Source organism: Pseudoliparis swirei, chromosome 2 (assembly GCF_029220125.1).
Source record: "Pseudoliparis swirei isolate HS2019 ecotype Mariana Trench chromosome 2, NWPU_hadal_v1, whole genome shotgun sequence".
In the NCBI taxonomy this organism is placed as follows: domain Eukaryota; kingdom Metazoa; phylum Chordata; class Actinopteri; order Perciformes; family Liparidae; genus Pseudoliparis; species Pseudoliparis swirei.
Genome location: NC_079389.1, coordinates 21496501 through 21503967, shown reverse-complemented (window position 1 = coordinate 21503967; position 7467 = coordinate 21496501). Strand labels below are relative to the sequence as shown.

Sequence of the window (7467 nt, the reverse complement as noted above, 5' to 3'; positions counted from 1 at the left end):
AGGATTAGTGAGTATTTGTATCCGATGAATAACACACATTGGGAATGACAATATACAGCATATTAAACTGACTCCAAGAGTCACATTTTAAAATGTAATATGAGTGATCTGAAAAGATGCTGCCGTGGTAATAAATGCAATGTTCCCCTTCAAATCCCTAATTCCTGCCAGGTGCATGTTTACTAAAGCAGCGAGGAACAGAGTAACATGTCAACCTCTAGTCATAATAGAATCAGTATATATATATATATATACAGGACTGTCTCAGAAAATTAGAATATTGTGATAAAGTTCTTTATTTTCTGTAATGCAATTAAAAAAACAAATGTCATGCATTCTGGATTCATTACAAATCAACTGAAATATTGCAAGCCTTTTATTCTTTTAATATTGCTGATTATGGCTTACAGCTTAAGAAAACTCTAAAATCCTATCTCATAAAATTTTAATATTTCCTCAGACCAAGTAAAAAAAAAGATTTATAACAGCAAAACAAAATCAAACATTTGAAAATGTGTTTCCAGGTGTTTCGAGTTAATTAGACGATTCAAGTGATTTGTTTAATACCCTACTAGTATACTTTTTCATGATATTCTAATATTTAGAAATAGGATATTTGAGTTTTCTTAAGCTGTAAGCCATAATCAGCAATATTAAAAGAATAAAAGGCTTGCAATATTTCAGTTGATTTGTAATGAATCCAGAATGCATGACATTTTTGTTTTTTTAATTGCATTACAGAAAATAAAGAACTTTATCACAATATTCTAATTTTCTGAGACAGTCCTGTATATGCCTAGAAATTACCTCCTTAGTTAAATCCCTGTAATTTGTGACTGAAGGTGTTGACTCTTCACTGTGCATTGATTATGAATATGGTGTCTTGTTTCAACATGCATAATGGCACATGTCTACCGACAGGAACACGTTTGACCATATCCTTTAGAGAAGGTGTGGTGAGGAGGAAACCTATAGGGGACAAATTTAATAGAAGCTCGAAGCAAACACTATAAAAGCCATGCATGAGTACTTATATGGACAAATAAAAAAATCACTTTCAGTTTTTGTTTATGCAGTTATAGATTGTGGCACGATTAACCCTCTTGTTACCTTCAAATTTACTAAAATCTTTTACCCGTGGGGCCAATTTGACCCCAGCAAATTAAACCTTTAGAAAATGATTAGAATTAATATTGTTTCCCAAGTTTAAGTGTGAGGTACTTTAAGTTCTTTTGTTGACTACCTAAATAGCCCTTTAAATAAATAAAAAAGTTGATATTTCTTATCTGGTTTACACAGCCCGGGGTCAAATTGACCCCGAAGAACACCGATGCGTAGAAGTTGTGTACAGGACATTGAAAACATATCAATGTTAATTTTATGTTTACCCAGTTGTCCCCAATAAATTAGGAACAGTCATGAAATATGAAGCAAAAAAATAATGTCAATAATTTTTTTGAGACGTTAAACATTGAATGGGGTCAAATTGACCCCAAATATAATAGGAGGGCTAACCCTCCTGTTACCTTTGGGGTCAATTTGACCCCATTCAATGTTTAACGTCTCTAAAAAACAAAGACATCATTATTTTTGCTATATATTTCATGACTTAACCTAATTTATTGGGGACAACTGTGAAAACATAACATTCACATGCTGTTATGTTTTCAATGTCCTGAACACAACTTGTACGCATCGGTGTTCTTTGGGGTCAATTTGACCCCAGGCTGTTTTTCACTCTGTAAAACATATAAGAACTAGAATGGGCACTCGGTAGAGCGCATATCTTCGCATATCACAAGATTGGGCATTGAATTATGAACATTTTGGCATTAGTTGCATGCCAATTGGATAGAAATTAACTGTGCTATGGTAAAAAGAAGATTTTGACCTTTTAATGACCTTGACTTTAGACCCGATCGATCCCAAAATCGAATCAAATGGCCCCCGGATAATAACCAATCATCCCACCAAATTCCATGCGATTCGGTTTAATACTTTTTGCGTTATGCGAGTAACACGCATACAAATAAATAAATAAATAAATACACGGCGATCAAAACATAACCTTCCGCATTTTCAATACGAAGGTAAATATCAACTTTATTCATTTCAAGGGCTATTTAGGTCGTCAACAAACAAACATAAAGTACCTCACACTTAAACTTGGGAAACAATATTAATTCTAAGCATTTTCTGGAGGTTTTAACCGCTGTGGTCAAAAAGGGTAAAAGATAACAGTGAATTTGAAGGTAACAGGAGGGTTAATCAAATTAATTATTTCATGTCAGTTTGTGTGTTTAGATGGAGGAGCGCGACACCGCGGCCCACTGATGTGCGACCAGCCCGTGCGACAGGAGGCGATATAGTCAAAGTGCGCCAGGTTGCTCCGTTTCTTTTGCCTGGTTCTTACCAAACAACGGGCCGGCTACTCCCGCTGGAGCCGGAGTCACTTCATCGGAACCGAGAGGGGTTTTTGTGCCCTTTCCGTTCGGCGGGTGTTGTGTTTGCGGCGCCGCTCTCCGTCGTGTGGTGCAAACTGGCTCAGAGACAACGCCGACCGCTGGAGTTCACACAGTCGTCTGGCCCGTTTCCACTGAGCGGCGTTTGTGTCCGACTGCGCTTCCGCCATGTTGAACGGATTCAAGTTGTGAGCGACTGCCGGGACCGAAGTGACAAGCCCCAGAAATCGGACTAGATAGAGTTTAGGGGGCTGTTACCGCGCCGGTGACGCAGGAAAAACACCCAGAAGCAGAGGAGGAAAACGTAGGAATTAGATCTAGTAACAGGTTTTGGATCCTACAAAAACTGTCGCTGGTATAGGCCGCGTTTATGTAATATACGACGATACCATCGCTCAAGGCTGGACGCAGCCCGTGAATAGAGGGGGAAGTCATATCAAATTCCTGGTGAGTTGTTAGCTAACTAGCTCTGTTCGCTGGCTGCTGATTGTTAGCTTGCTAGTCCTAGCGTCAGCTGGTGGCGGATGCAAGGTAACGTTACGGCATTTGTGTTACTTGTGATGTTCAGTCTATGGCGGTTTTAGCTTCGCTACCTGCTGCTTGTTGAAAAATGTGACTGTCAATGCGATTTAACTGCAATTCGTGGCTTTAACGGTACGTGCAGTCAGATGAGCCGACCTGGATCCGAGCTAGCGTGAGCTAACGTTACCCGCAAACAGTCCTCGAGAAGCGACGGTTCATTTTAATGGCTCCTGTTTACAAGTTACTCATATCTGATTGTCCTTCGCACACTATTTTAATATTTCCGTAATGGTATATTTCTTCAAACCACATTGCTGTTAACATTTAGTTTAACTTGAGCTTCCAATATCCCTTTTTTGGCGTGTTTTGTTTCAGCTAACGTTAAGCTATAACTAGACGATACAGGTTAGAACGCTCTGCATTTCAGGAAATACACGTCTCCCCTGTCACTAACATCTTCTACGTTATCTAGAGCAGTCCGTCATATTAATTTATTTTAAAGGCTGAAATTGCTTCTAGGTGATTCTAAGCTTTAATGCTTACCGTTTATTTTATAGACGGGGAAACTATCTCGCTAGTTGTCGAGTCATAGCAGCGAGCCGCTTGTCAAAATAGGAACGTTAACGTTAGCTCGTGTCTTTACTCGCACGGAAGCTAGCGGCTAGCTGCTAGCTGCTAGCTAACGTTAACTGTTTATCTCGCTTGCCGCTCGTTAGCATGCTAGCACGACCCGAGCGCACCGTCAACGGACAACATGGACGTTGACGCTCAACAATGAACACAGGGGGAAGGTGATTACAATTGATGTCGGTTATCAACCAAACTATATATGTGTTTAAGGTCACCCGTTGTGTGGCCACGGTTTGCCGGGCGTGTCTGAACGCGAGGCCCCGGTCTTGTCCCGAGGCCTGCGTGTCTGCGGACGACAAGGCCGTCTGGGCGGATCGCCTCCCAGCTAACCTCACGCGAGTTGCCGCAGCTAGCAAACTAGCAGCCGCCGTTAACTAACGTTAAACCATCAGCTGTTGACGGTGCCCGTGTGTATTGGTGGTTACGTAACGTCACCGTGTACTTTATATGCACCTGTGCTATTTCATTTGGACAATACTCCAAAGGTAATGCACGCGAAATGCAATGCGACCGATATCTCCGTCCATTAAATATGTATTGTTTCTTCTAAATAACACCAACGTATAGGTCTGGTAGACGGCTCGGTCCTCAAGGCCGCAGTTGTATGTTACATAGCTTAGCGCTTGTTTTAATGATGGCTGCTGTTTGATCTCTCTGTGTGTTTTGATCTCTCTCTGTCACCTTTTTGACACTGTTGATAAAACGTTATGCTTTTTTGTGCGTCATGAAAGAAACTCATCCTATCCCACTACCCTTTAGTGGATGGGTAGCTACTAAGTGGTTTCACTGATTGTGGCATTCGATACATGAGATGGCATTTCGTTGTCTGCAAGCCAAACACACTCGCCAGATCCTTTGCCTATTATAACAAAATGAACCGCCTGTAACGACAGCTGCAGCCGAAATTGCTGATGCCGAAGCTAATGTCACCGGCCACCTGTAAAATAGGAAATAATCTAGTGTCACTACCCTTAAACCAGGGAAAAAACTGTCACCCTAGATTAAACCAATGAACATGCTAACAATTAGTTTCAACCAATCCATATCTGAAAAAAATGCACGGCTGCTCACCAGTTCAAATCAGCCACTTCAGTATGCCCATGTTAACGTGTGAAGCCCATGTTTGCCCACCTCACAGAGGGTTATGGTTCTTAATAATCACGTTTTGGGTTTATTTACTTATTTGTATCTCGAAATGTAGTATTATGTGCAATATTCAAATTGAGTTCTATTGGTTGCAGGCATTTGTTGATCTGGTAAACTATTGCTGTTTCTGGGCAGAACATTCAGGCGGCATGGGGTTTTATAGAAAGTAATTGAAATTGAGATCACAATGGCTCAAGGACTCCCATCCGTTGGAGCTTAGGACCGACTAAGACGTAGTGCGATTGATCATTTCACTCACGCTCTCAGCTGTTGGAACATGTCTTAAAGTACTATTTTGTCTAAAAAAGCGAAACAAAAAATACTCCTAAGTCACGTTCCCTTTACTGTACGATGCCCCTTCACCGTATTGATTTAGATCACAGGAATCAGAGTAAAAGGGTTTTATAGCCTCATTGCCAGTCTTTAAACCTGATATAGTCCCCTTTCGCCTTCAGTTGCAAAAATGCATTAAAAACAGCATTGACTCTGAACCAGCATGTAACCAGAGTGTTTATGACTTAAAGATAAAGGTGGTGTGGCATTTGCCTTATTTGTGTCTACTTTATCTTTTACAATTGCGGCTTGATTTGTCGACCGATGACCATTCTTGATCATTGAAAGAAACGGGAACTAATTGGTAGAGATACTCCGATCGGGTTTTTTGGTGCCGATCACTGAAATCAGTATCTGCCGATCCGATAATACCGATCACTGTGTCGATTGAAGCATTCTATTTATTGTGAAGCATTATTTATGAAATGAGTTATTCTTATCAACATTGGTTTTGTTTTTTAAGTATTTAAAATTAAAATACACAATTAAAATTGAGTACATTAAAATTGTTTGATTGCCAGTGTAGGGAATTTCAGATATGTATGGAACACATCTGCATCAGTCTGCAAGTCTGACTTTTATTTTTATAAACTCTTCCTTGGTACAGTAAAAATGTTTTAATGTTAGCATAATTTAAGCTAAATCTCAGAAACGATCTATAAAGATACAAAATCAAAATCTTTTATATGCTAGTGTATGATTTGTCGACATCTTATTTTGAAAAACGGATGTTTTTTCACACGGTTCTTTCCGCTAACTTTGCAAAACCGGATGTTGTCACGTGAATCTTTCCGCTAACTTTATAAAAATTTGGTTTTGAGAACGCCGATCAAAACCGATAATGGGAATATCGGCCGATATAGATCGGAGCATCCCTACTAATTGGTGCACGCGAAGACGAGATGTAGTGTTGGACTTCGGCTTTTTGCCTGCTGATTTAAAGCAGGTGTGCTAACTTATAGGTCCCAAATGTCATGGCAGTTCACTCGTAGTTCTATCATTGCACAGTTGTCCGACTCCAAAATATCTCTACACATGGCTGCCACTCTTTATTAAAGAGAACGGACGCTAAAAAAAATTATGAAAAAAACATTTATTAGAAAGTCATCCGGAATGAAAGTTAAAGCTTGAAACTTTTTATTTTTTAAATGCTTTCAGAAGCTCCTCTTTTAAGGACATTTATCGTCAGAATCTGTCGTCGATCAGACAGTCGAGCGATATTTCCAAGTGCTGAATCGACAGGCTGCGTCACGTTGTGCAGATTGTCTCGCTGACATTTCAAATGGGGGTCGTGGGGGGGGGGGATTCCTGTGTCTTCTTTTCCTTGTTCTGACCATCATTCCCATTTCTAATAATGAATTGCTTGACTCTGGGAATGCCGTGCCCCCGGCAAAAAGCAGTCAGACGGGGCGAGGTATGCCATGCCACAGACGTCCTCTGACTGGACTCCAACCGGCTCCTGAGGCTATTTGCCACGCTATGCGTGCAGGTTTTAAAGAATAGAAAGCAAACAATAACGCCCAAACATTCCGCGGTAAATATCTCCAGCGGTTTACGTACCGGCTTACCCAAGAGTTGGGAAATCTTATCTCCGTGTTTTGCATCCAAATGAAGTGGGTTAGATTATAATCTGGCCGATTGTCAGGTTGTTTGAAGCGATCTGAGCTCGTGACTCCGGCTTCTTGCCCTCTTGTCAGTAGGGTTGGGTACCGGAAACCGGTGCCAATGTGGTACCGGTTCCAATACAACCGGTATTACCTGGACCGGAATGCAACGCACATTCCGGTGCTTCTTTCCGGTGCCTGAGCCGATTGAAATTGAAAAAAACTATTGTTGTGAACTTCTCTGGTGACTCCGCCCTGTCAGCAGGTTGCGAGCCTCTCATATTTAAGTTTGAGAGCGGAGGCGTGGCCGTGTGTGACTGCGTGAGCCCGTGTGGAGCACACCAGCGTCAGGCTGGGCGCGACCGTCACCGGTCCCCCTGAACACGTGGAGACCGATGAATAAAAGAGCAGCCTGAACTCAGATTAGTACCGTATCGTTGATTGCAAGTCTTGCATTCATAAAAGTAGCCCAAGAAATAATAAATTAGCCATTATAACCATGCTTAAGCTAGCTCGTAGCTAGCGCTAGCTACGAGCTACGAGCGTGACAGTCTGCTAGCAGATGTGTTGATGTCCAGCGGTCCCGGCTGTATACCCGGTGTTACCGGGAATATAATGACGGAGGAATAAAGACCGTGGGGCGTCACTTTGTTTCAGTGTAACTCTCGCTGTCAGAAGCAACACTTTATTTGTCACGTGTCATCTTCAGTACCTCTGATTGGTTGTTCTCTTTGCCCATCAACACAGTGACAGGTTTAACCCTATAAAGT

General features: G+C 41.4%; 1 protein-coding gene across 6 annotated transcripts in view; it reads left to right on the top strand.

Annotated features, from left to right (window-relative positions):
- Nucleotides 1–7467, top strand: part of usp9 (ubiquitin specific peptidase 9) — a 47489-nt gene that overhangs the window by 1922 nt on the left and 38100 nt on the right. For 5 of the 6 annotated variants that reach the window (XM_056436280.1, XM_056436271.1, XM_056436253.1 and 2 more), the window contains exon 1: nt 2384–2909. The exons of the other annotated variant lie outside the window; for it this stretch is intronic. The gene's annotated coding sequence lies outside the window, so the exon portion shown is untranslated. Of the gene's footprint in view, nt 1–2383; nt 2910–7467 lie in introns of those variants that run through there. 6 annotated transcript variants of the gene reach the window in all.